Source organism: Palaemon carinicauda, chromosome 8 (assembly GCF_036898095.1).
Source record: "Palaemon carinicauda isolate YSFRI2023 chromosome 8, ASM3689809v2, whole genome shotgun sequence".
In the NCBI taxonomy this organism is placed as follows: domain Eukaryota; kingdom Metazoa; phylum Arthropoda; class Malacostraca; order Decapoda; family Palaemonidae; genus Palaemon; species Palaemon carinicauda.
In genome coordinates, this window is record NC_090732.1 from 101,702,459 (window position 1) to 101,714,958 (window position 12,500).

Consider the following 12,500-nt stretch of genomic DNA (forward strand, 5'->3'; position numbering starts at 1 on the left):
TTTTTTTTCCCAAAAAGAAAATTTTGACTACAATATTATGAACAGCGAAAAATATAATTTGCTGAGACTATACTTACACTTTTGGGTTCAGAATGTTGAATGTTGCTAAGGTAGGACGGAAGTAAAGTAAGCAGTGTATAATAGCCCCAGTTGTGTCCTATGTGCATGATGAACACCGACCAAAGGGGCACAGAAGTCAGTATCGCCAACCATGGTATGGATACGGGCTGTCTAGGGAGATGTCACAGCGGTAAAGGTAAATTACAGATCAGCATTGGCAACAACACGTATGAACGTGGTTGAAGTAAGATCCCGGAAGTGAACCGTAGTTACATTGCTATAATGTTGGGAGTATTGATTGAATCATATTGATCACAACATGGGCAACGGACGGCGCAGCCGTCGAAGAAGAGTCATGGTATGTTTATGATAGAAAAAATGCGTAAGAGGCATAATCGTTAGATGGTTCGAGTTTATTAATGATGTGTTAATTGATCGTTATACCGGAAGATACTTGGTTTTATTGTAAGATTTACATGGGAAAAATTGCATAGATGCATTAGTTTATAGTATTTAGATGCCTAAGCCTAATGAAGGTATGATTACTTGCCTTATCTTGTAGAAATCCATAAGTTTAACACACCGAATTGAATTAATCTTAGTATTTTTCTTTTATGAGGTCAGATCTTCTAAAAGGTGAGATCTTTAAAATGTTAGAATAAGAAATTTTTATCTTGCTTACTCGAGGTATGATTTTTGAAGCTTTTCACACGTTATTCTCCTCATTTCAGAAAAGTAACTTCTTGATACTTTTTCTTTCTTCCTCTGCCTCCAGTGTTTATATTAGAAGTTATTTTAATAATGATAGGTATTTAACTTTTTTATTTTGCATTTAAAGGTGAACATTCGCCAATACATAAGTATACTCAATAAATTTTACATACATTTCATAAATATAAAATAAGATGACCACATTTTTACATTTGTTTTGTACAATAAATAGTTTTCCTTATTGGTGCATGCTAAGGAAAATTATTTTCTTTATATTCTATGGGAAAGGCGGGGTGTGCTCTAAGCCTTTGATTATGCTATAACATTTTTACATTACACAAGATAAAAACAGAAACCACTATTTGTTAAATTATTTATACTATACACACAAAAACGTATATATATATATATATATATATATATATATATATATATATATATATATATATATATATGTGTGTGTGTGTGTGTGTATGTATATATAAATATATATATTACGTATATACATATATATATTTATATTAGTGTGCGTGTGTATATAATACTGATATATATATATATATATATATATATATATATATATATATATATATATATATATATATATATATATATATATATACATATATATATCATATGATATATAAATATATATGTATATATATATATATATATATATATATATATGTGTGTGTGTGTGTGTGTGTGTGTGTGTGTGTGTATGTACATATATAGCTCATTTAGTCAATTTTCCTTAGAATACTAAGCGTACCATGTGCCATTAATGGTTTAAAGACAATACTTATAGTTCAATAATTAAGATTTCAGGGAACAAATTTCGTCTTTTACTTCGGAACTCTGTCTCCGAAGACAAGAGAATATTAATAAAAATGGAAATGTCTCCGAAGACAAGAGAATATTAATAAAAATGGAAAAGTGAAGTCTCAAAATAGATCACATCTCAAGTGATTTAACACATATGTTTATATATACACTCACACACACACACACACACACACATATATATATATATATATATATATATATATATATATATATATATATATAAATATATATATGTATTTATATATATACATATATATATATATATATATATATATATATATATATATATATATATATATATATATATATATATATATATTGTGGCAGTGCTAGGCAGTATATATTAGCAATCCATGTTTGCCATCGGTTATATAAGCAGATGAGCAACCTGTTGAAGTAACACTAACTTTGGGTGCGGATGCAATGCCCCCCTAAATCTCGATGAAGTCACTGGCCGCATGGTGACGGATTGGGTTTATGGCGATAGACAGATTGTCTGTTCGGCTTCTATTCCTGATACCTGGTGGTTGATCTTACTGAAATTAGTATGGATCGGCAGGGGTCACTTGCCTTAGTGAGATAGTCACTGGGCATCACATGGAACTGGCTATCCTTTGTTGAATCTAGCCAATAAATCCTCTCTGAATTAATTCAGTTTATGGAAATGAAAATCACGGAATGGCACCCAGTCCAGGGCTTAGCGGAGTGCTAAGAATCTTCCGGTTCAAAATTTCTAAAGAAAAATTTTAAATTGGTAATAGAATGTTAAAATCATTAATCAGATTGGGAAGTTACAGCAAGTGGTGTTATATAGTTTGGATATCCTGGCCTTAAGTGAAGCACGTTGGATGGAGATTGGTAAGGAAGCCTTAGGCCAGGGCAATATATATATATATATATATATATATATATATATATATATATATATATATATATATATATATATATATATATATATATATATATATATATATATATATATATACAGGAGGGACATCTGCGTTGGAAGAGAAGTAGGAATGATGATGACACCAAGAGCAAAAGTGGCATCAACTGATTGGAAAGCTGTAAATAGTAGGTTGTTTCTTGCAAAATTTAAATCAAAGCATTGCAATATGAGTATTAAAGTGTGCAATGCACCAACAAATAATTCCCAAGAAGAAACGAAGATGAATACTATGAAAAACTGCAGAGTGTAATTGGAGAGATCCCAGAGAGAGATATGAAAATTGTAATTGGTGACTTCATCTCTAAAGTTGGAAAGAGTAATCAAGGTATAGAGAATGTGATGGGTGTTGATGGTCTTGGCGAAGTTGGAAATGAAAATGAACCGCATTTCGTAAGTTACTGCTCAACAAACAATCTTTTCATTGAAAGTATTCTTTTCAGGAGCAAGGACATCCACAAGTATACATGGACTTCGCCATAGGGAAATTACAAAAGTCAAATAGATCACATTGTCATTATTAAAAAGAGAAAGAGGACTCAGAGAAATTTAAAAAGCTATAGAGGTGCATTGTTAGTGATCACCAGTTCTTCATTGCCACACTGAAATTAAAACTGAAAGCACCTAACAGAAATGTAGATAGAATACCTAGGTTTTGTATAACCAAGCTTCTGGACGATGTACAAAGAGAAACCTTTACAATTGAATGTAGGTGTCGATTTGCAGTGTTAGAGACTTTGGGAGATGAAGAGCAGACAATTTTTGAAGAATAGTGTGATATTAAGAACATTTATCAGTAAGTTGGTAGTGACGTTTGGGGGAATGCAGTTGCAAGGAGAACTCCATGGATATTAAATGATTCTTGGGATACTAGAAAAAGGAGACAGACAGAAATGTATTGTTGAAAGTTTTCGTAGAAGTAATGAAAATTACAAGGTAAAGCATATTAAGTATTCCAGTATTGATAGTGAGGTCAAAAGAAAAGCCAGCAATGACTGGAGAGAATATTTAGACTGGAAAGCAGATGAGGCTGCCAAAGCTATGAATTCAGGGAGTGGTTATTGTGTAAGAATCACTCATGGGATTATTAATGGAATCTCAGCTGGGGCAAAGAAGAAGAAGCATATACCCATCAAAAAGAGGATGAAGAAAGGCAACGTTCGATGGAACACTTTAGTGAGGTCATGAATAGGAGATACGAAGGGAATAATTTGATTGATATACCTGAACCCGATGAAGGCCTTGATGTGCGCATGAATGAATTCAGTTCGTTGGAAGTTGAAGCTATCATTAAAGCACTCAGGACATGGAAAGCCCCGGGTTACGATGGAATAACTGCTGAGATGATATTGGCCAAAATGTAAGTGTCCCAGAATACTTACAAGATTATTTTGTAGATTGTGGCATGAAGAGGCAGAACTTGCTGAATGGAAGCTATGGGAAAATTGCAAAAAAGATCTGACTGATTGCAATAATTACAGAGGCATCACACCTCCGTCAGTTGTCATGAAAATATATAGTATGCTTATTCTAAAGAGACTAGAGAGAAAGATTGATGAAGAATTGAGATGAACAAACGGGATTTCGAAAAGACAGAAGTTGTACTCATCAGATGTTCATTTTAAGGCATGTGTGCAGCAATGTGTAGAATATAGATATCCACTTTTTATGGCATTTGTGAACTATGAAAAAGCTTTTAATAGTGTGCACCGGCCAATTTTGTGGAGAGTCCTTCATTATTATGAAATTCCTGTCAAATGAATTTCCAGTGAACAGTGAAGTACTCCAAGGGAATGTGTTGTCACTATGTTGTTAATTTTTCTCGTAGATTGTGTAATGCGTAGAATAGTTGGAGATGGTGAAGTAGGATTTGGGTAAATTGGTAATAGGATATCAGCTGACCTAGATTATGCTGAGGATGCTGTCCTTATTACCAGAAAATCACAGGTTTTGCAATACTTGCTTACCAGAATGCATGAAATATCAAAGGAGGTTGACCTCAGGATAAATAGAAGAAAGACAGATATGATGAGAACGGAATATACAATGGAAGATGAATTATCATTTGAAGGAGAACGGATTAATGAGGGAGAAACATTTATGCATTTAGGAACTATGATCTTCAATACAGGGTCATTAGATTTGGAATTTAGTGAAAGATTGAAAAAAGCAAATCACTCAATGGCTAAGTTAGGTAAAATTTGCAAATCAAATCGCCTGAAATTTCATAAAAAAAAAAAAAAAAATATGCCAGTTTAGTGATATCTGTGTTACTATTCGGACAAGCGTCGTGGTATGACAATGAAACAGTCTCCAACAGATTTAGCAGATTTGAGATTAAACCCTTAGAAGAATATTGGGAGTTAAATGGCAGGACAGAATTAGAAATGAAACTATAACAGAGATTATTCGAGTACCATATGTACATGCGATCATGGTGAGGAGTAGATGGAGAGGGTTTGGGCATGCTCTTTGCACTCCCCTAGAGAGATTATTTCACCGAACATTTAATTGGGCTGTACAGGGCACTAGAAGAGTTGGAAGACCAGGCCTACATGGCTGAGAACTATGGAACGTTAAGTGGGAGATGATGAGCGGAGAAGTATTGAATTAAAAGCTTAATATAGAGACGGCTGGCGAAATCTAACCGAGTCCCTTTGCATCAACAGGCGTAGGAGATGATGATGCTATATATATATATATATATATATATATATATATATATATATATATATATATATATATGTGTGTGTGTGTGTGTGTGTGTATACATAGAAGTTTATATATATATATATATATATATATATATATATATATATATATATATATATATATATATATATATATATATATATACACACACATATATATATATATATATATATATATATATATATATATATATATATATATATATATATATACACACACATATATATATATATATATATATATATATATATATATATATATATATGTATATATATATATATATATATATATATATATATATATATATACACACACATATATATATATATATATATATATATATATATATATATATATATATATATATATATATACACACACACACACATATATATATATATATATATATATATATATATATATATATATATATATATATATATATATATATATACATATATATATATTTATATATATATATATGTATGTATATATGTTTGTATGTATGTACAATAAATAATGTCTGCAGAAGACATTACAAAGAAGGTTAAATCGGAAATATTAGTTGAATTTTTCCAGTCCTGCCGTAGCAGAGGCAGTCTCTTGTCATTTATTCTGTGATTAAGTTTGAATGAAGCAGTGGTCGTTTTCTCGTTTCTCTTCTCTTTTCTCTCAATACATCCGTCTTACACTTATAGCAGGTAACAATTACTTCTCAATCAAGTGTATTGCTCAGTTGTGATTCAGTGATTTCAAAGTAACATGCTTAGATAATGTCTTCCTTTTGAAGAACGTTACCATTGTTATTTTAGTATCCCAGGGGATTGATTGTTCAACTTCGTAAGCTTTTAGTGATGTATGATACCTGGATTGGGATTTTGTCTGTGTACAAGTAGTTGAAACTGCTATAATACTCTTTCATATTTTGTGTTAGCATTTTTGAGGGCGAGAGGCACCTGATAACTCTTGTTTGTAAGCAAACCCCTTATATAAAGACTCATTTCCTTATATTGTAGATTGACTGCTCTTGTTTTTTTTTTTTTTTTTTTTTTTTTTTTTTGTTATATCTCAAAAATGTCTAAAAATCTATAAATCATTGTAATTTGGCTTTCAAGTATTTTGACAACGAAGATTTAAGCCTTACTCCTGATGGGGACAAGTTAGTTTCACGTTTTGTAGAATGTTCTCATTTTTACTAATTAATTATCTTCCTTATCCATGGAATCTTGACTAAATCAGCCACTCATTCCTTTGCTTGATGAACATAACTACATTCTATGCGACAGCATTGCAAAGTGAAATAAAAAAATATTCATATTTAATTTGGATCTCGCATCTCTTACAACTTCCATGAAATTGTCTTCTATATTTTTCGCAGTTATATCTCATTACAACTTGGAGAGTGATGTCTGAATAAACAAACTCTTGCGGTTCTCTGTTAAAGTTTATGAGTATGGCATAATTTCTTAGCCTCAAAGTATCAGGTGTAATTTATTCTTCTTGTTTCATGAAGATTACTAGAACCCCTTGTAGATGTATTGGATTTTTTTCTGCGACATACAAATTTAGGATAATGTGATCTAAATACTTATTCAATGCTTTCTTTAAAACTCGGTCCTTTTTATTACTTTGAAATTAGCTGTATTAACAATGTGCTTGGTTGTTTGGGTAGCTTGAAGACCAACTTCAATCAAGTTAAAATTATGCAGTACACTTATTGTCGCTCTGTATCAAGATTCAAGGAATAGATTCTCCTTTGGATCATGGTCTGTGTATTTACTCCGAGATAACCAAATTTTATATCTGAAGTGCAAGAGTTTATATTTAGGCTAATTGATTCTACGCAATTCTATATTATTTAACCAAAAGGTTCTTATTTATAAAAAACAGAGGATTTGTTTTTATGTCATTTTATCGTGTTGATATTGTCTTTACCAGTACCATACTTAATGAACTTGAATTAACCTGGTACTATTAATCAGTGTTCCTTCGTGCACAGTAGATTAACTGTTATTCTATTAAAACTATGGGAAGTGGATGATAGGTAATGAAATCCGTATCCATAGTAAATAGTGACCTTTCATTAGCGCTAAATTTCTTAGATAACTGTATTTTATCACTTGACGTATTCTATATTATTTGGTGTTACCTTCGAAATCAAAATTTCTCTTCAATGGCACTTGAAAAGTATATCTAGTGCTCTTCGAATGACTGATACCGTCATCATCCTTCATTTATATCGATGGAAATAATGATAGTGAATCATTTAGACCTTTGGTTTTTCTCAGATCACACCTAAGGTCTCAGAAGCCTCCAAGGCCTATGTCGGCCATAGCGGTAGCATATATCAAAAAATCCTGGTCGCTCTTGAAGTAAGTCTTTTTCTCAACGTATGGGTTTGCCGTGTTGCGAAGCTTTTTCACCTTTAATATGTTGATGTGCTATGATTCCACGTTGCCCAATTAAAAAAGAATTCTTTTGTTCTAACTGCCATCCACTGGAAAACCGGGGAAGTGTCTTTCCGGCATTGTTAAGGAGGGTTGAGGACTCTTATGTACAAAAGAGTGCAGTGCTCCATAATCACCCTTCCTTTGTTACACAATTAATTTAACTTTCCTATTTCTAAGCTGCTTTGTATTCCTATCTTTATTGTTATATTTGTTTATTTTTTACATTAATCTGTATTTCATTTTTTTTATCTTCCTTCTCTTTCTCTTAATATGTCTATGAACCGAAATTCTTATGAACATGTTGAAGGTCAATGTTCACAGGTAGTAGGTTAGCCAGGGCACCAGCCGCCCGTTGAGATACTACCGCTAGAGAGTTATGGGGTCCTTTGACTGGTCAGACAGTACTATAGTGGACCCTTCTCTCTGGTTACGGTTCTTTCCCTTAGCATACTACACAAACACTGAATAGTCTTGCCTATTCTTTACAGATTCTCCTATATTCCCATACACTTAACAACACTGAGTTTACCAAACAATTCTTCTTCACCCAAGAGGTTATCTACTGCACTGTAATTGTTCAGTGGCTACTTTCCTCTTGGTAAGGGTAGAAGAGACTCTTTAGCTATGGTAAGCAGCTCTTCTAGGAGAGGGACACTCCAAAAACAAATCATTATTCTCTAGTCTTGGGTAGTGCCATAGCCTCTGTACCATGGTCTTCCACTGTCTCGGGTTAGAGTTCTCTTGCTTGAGGGTACACTCAGGCACACTATTCTATCTAATTTCTCTTCCTCTTGTTTTGTTAAAGTTTTTATAGTTGATATAGGAAATATTTATTTTAATGTTGTTACTGTACTTAAAATATATTTTTTCTTCGTTTCCTTTTCTTACTGGGATATTTTCCCTGTTTCGGCCCCTGGGTTTATAGCATCATGCTTTTCCAACTAGGTTGTAGCTTAGCAAATAATGAAAATGATAATGATGATATAGATCTTTTCATCCCATTTAAGATAAAAATAATAATAATAATAATAATAATAATAATAATAATAATAATAATAATAATAATAATAATTCTATTAGCGTGCTCTTTTTTCATTCGTATGGGGTAACATTGTTGCCTTCTTTTGAAGGACTTTGCTTTGTCTTGGGGTAGGATAATAATAATAATAATGATAATAATAATAATAATAATAATAATAATAATAATAATAATAATAATAATAATAATAATATCTTTTTTAGTCACAGCCTACAGAAACTGGTTGTTTATAGTGTTAGGTTCCGGGCTGCATCCTGTTCCCTTAGGAGTTCATCCATTTCCTCACTATATGTGCTGTTTCAAATAGCAAGCACTTTTGCTTGATTCTTGGGGCTACACCGGCTCCTACCTTCTCGAGATTCCTTTTCAGTAGCTTAGATATTGTCCCCTAGTGCTCCTATGATTATTGGCATCACTTCTACCGGCGTATTCCATCGTCTTCTTGGTTCAATTCGCAGGTCCTGGCACTTTTCTATTTTTTTTTCTCTCCCCTTGTCTTCTTGCGATATCTATGAGAATTTTTTTTTTTCGCTGTCTTGTCAAAGAGTGATGCCTGGTCGATGTGCTTGTATTGGCCTGTCCGTCCTTATACTGTAGTCCCAGAGTAGCTTAGCCTAATCATTTTTTACTACAGTTTGAGGTTTATGTTCTTACTGTTAGTTGCTGCATTGTATTTGATATTTTCTACAGAGACTCCAATGGAGAGGTTAATTTTTGCTATACATTTCCAACACTGACGATATGTTATTCCCGTCTATAGCTCGTTGACTATATCTTATACTTATAACATGATCTTGTGCTGTCATGATCATCCCTTCAGTTTCCTTCTTAAGTTCTCCTCTCTGTAGCCATTGCCATGTTTCATTACTGGTTTCTTCCCATGCACTGTTTAGCCATTAATCTTCATTGGTCTTAAGTTACTAACCTAGTGCTCTCCTTTCGATGTTGACACAATCTTGTATACTGATGATCCCATTTTCCCCTTCACTTCTTGATATGTAGAGCCTGTCAATATTCGCTCTTGTGTGCAATGCATGGTGCATGTACATTATATTTCTAGTTTTTCTATCTATATTGCATAGCTCTGACTTCTTCCACTTTACTATTCCAGCACTGTACCTGATCACTGACACTGCCCAGTTGTCTATAGCCTTTACCGTATTTCGAGAGTTGTGTTTTGACTTCTTATTAGCTTTGATTCTTTGTATGTATTATCTTCTGATCTTTTCCTTCATCTCTTGGTTTTTTATTGCCTCTCCTTTTATTATCCCCGAGGTGTTTTGTAGCCTGCTTCGTCTATGTCTTTGATGACATTTCCATCGGTTAGCTTTATCCCATCAGTCTTTGTTACTTTTCCTCTCTCTATGTTAGCTAGGGCTCAATTTTCTATTCCAAACGCCATCTTGATGACTCCTGACGCTATTCTTACTGTGTGAATTAGCAGGTCTATTTCTTTAGTATATTTTCCGGACAGCTTGATGTTATCCATGAACATCAGGTGTTTTATTCTGCTGCCTCCTTTCTTCAGTTGGTAGCCTACTCCGGTCTATTCCAGTACTCTTATAATGGGAATCATAGCTACTACGAACAGCAGTGGTGATAGTGAGTCCCCTTGAAATATTCCTCTCCTGGTGTTAACCTCTGCAAGCCGTTTTCTAGAATATGAAAGTATAGTTTCCAGTTTTGCATTGTATTCTTGAAAAAGTTGATATTATTATCCTCTCTACCGTATGTCTTTAAGAATTCTATTAGCCATTAGTTTGGTATCATGTCGAAGGCTTTCTTGTAGTCTATCCATGCCCTACTCAGTTTGCTTTTCCTTCTCTTGCTGTTCTTCATTACCATTTTTTCTATTAGTAACTGATATTTGCAGCTCTGCATTTCTTATTGCATCCTTTTTCGTGGTTGGGAATGGTGTTTGCTTCCTTCAGGTAGATGTACAGCCATTCACTCATGATGCCTGTTAGCAGTTTCCACATTATTAGTAGGCAGGTAATTGGTCTATAGTTGCTTGCTGTGTTATCTTTATTTATTTATTTTTTTTAATTAGAAATGTCCCTGTGGTCACCCATTCAGGTGCTTTGTGGAGTTGTTTTGCCATTCTTGTATGTAAGGCTTTGAAGTTTTTAAGCCAGTAACCTTGAACTTTATCAGGGCCTGGGGCTTTCCCCTTTGGAATTTTCTTTGGGTGATTCCTTATAGCCTCTGCTGTGATATCAGAGAACCTTCGTTTAACTCTTCCATCTTCATTATTTCCTTACTTTTAATATCATGTAGCCATTTTGCTCGTTTATTATGAGCTACTGGGTTATTCCATATGCCTCCGTAGAGCTGCTTGGTTGGTTCTGCTTCTGAGTTATCTTGAAGGTATCTATACCTTTTAGTTGTCGGTTTAGGCGTTTCTTATTTTTTTTCTAAGCATTTGTTTTGCTGATATTTTCTGTTTTTGTGGATCTGTGCCTTGGCCTTTATTCTTTGCTTTATGTCTTCTATTATGTTGATGAAGACCTTCTCATGTACTTTGTATTTCTTATTTAGTTCCTTCCGTATCTTGCTGTGTTTTTCAGCCTGTTTATGTCATATCTTCAAGTTTACTCAAATCAGCTTTCATCTCTGTTATTTGGTTGAATAATCTCCTTTTCCAAGGGGGCTGCCTTTGACCCTGCTTATTGGGTTATGATGTTGGTATCTGTATATTCATGAATTCCACAACGAATCTTGCTCCTGCATATACGAAGCTGTTAGTTTCTGTGATGGTAATGGTCTGGATTAGATTCAGTATTTCATTGACTTCTTTCGTTTTTTTTTCTTTAATTTATTCTGATTCTAGGCTTTTTGGGCTGGTATTCTTATTCTTTCTCTATTGTCTTGCATCCAGTGTCTTACTTAAATGAGGTGATCTGCCATCTCATAAGTCATTTCTATTTCAGTTTCTTTCATGTCTTTGTATGACGTGAAGTTGATGTTGTCTTCATCTACAGTTACCACGTCTTCTATTAGCTCGTATGAATTTTCTCTGGGTGTCAACTCCCATTCTTCTTATTCAGTTTTTGATAACCAGTTTTTCTTCTTTATGCTTATCATTTGATTAGCTAATCTCTGTTCCGTACGTTGGGAGTTATTCCTATGTTGATAGATAGAATATACATTCATTTCCAAAATCATCTCTCTGTAGGATTACTCCGAATGTTTTATCTCCATACCTCTTTATTTTCTTCTCTTATTATTATTATTATTATTATTATTATTATTATTATTATTATTATTATTATTATTAAAAATGATAATAATAATAATAATAATAATAATAATAATAATAATAATAATAATAATAATAATAATAGTAATAATAATAATAATAATAATAATAATAAATCCACATTTAGATTTCGTTTCTGTTTCAGGTTTACATCCTCCAGTCTAATATTTCCTTCCTTCATTAAATAACTACGCACAGAAATCACCTTCAACGGTTGCACTAGATTTCACTACTAGGTATATAAAAAAAATCAGAAAAAAACAGGTTGGTTGTTTTGGCCACAGTGTATCTTTTTTTTTTTTTTTTTTTTTTTTTTTTTTTTTTTTTTTTTTTTTTTTTTTTTTTTTTTTTTTTTTTGAGGAGGAAGTGGCGATCACTCAAATTTCTCTCTCCAGAATGTTTAGCCTAGCAGCTCGATCCTTTAACTTTGATATTCAAGTTCTGTCATTTCAAGTTTTACAAGCTATTAAAAATCTA

At 32.8% G+C, this 12,500-nt stretch overlaps 1 pseudogene; it reads right to left on the reverse strand.

Annotated features, from left to right (window-relative positions):
• LOC137645392 (sialin-like) overlaps positions 1–12,500 on the reverse strand; it is a 57,941-nt pseudogene that overhangs the window by 8,668 nt on the left and 36,773 nt on the right.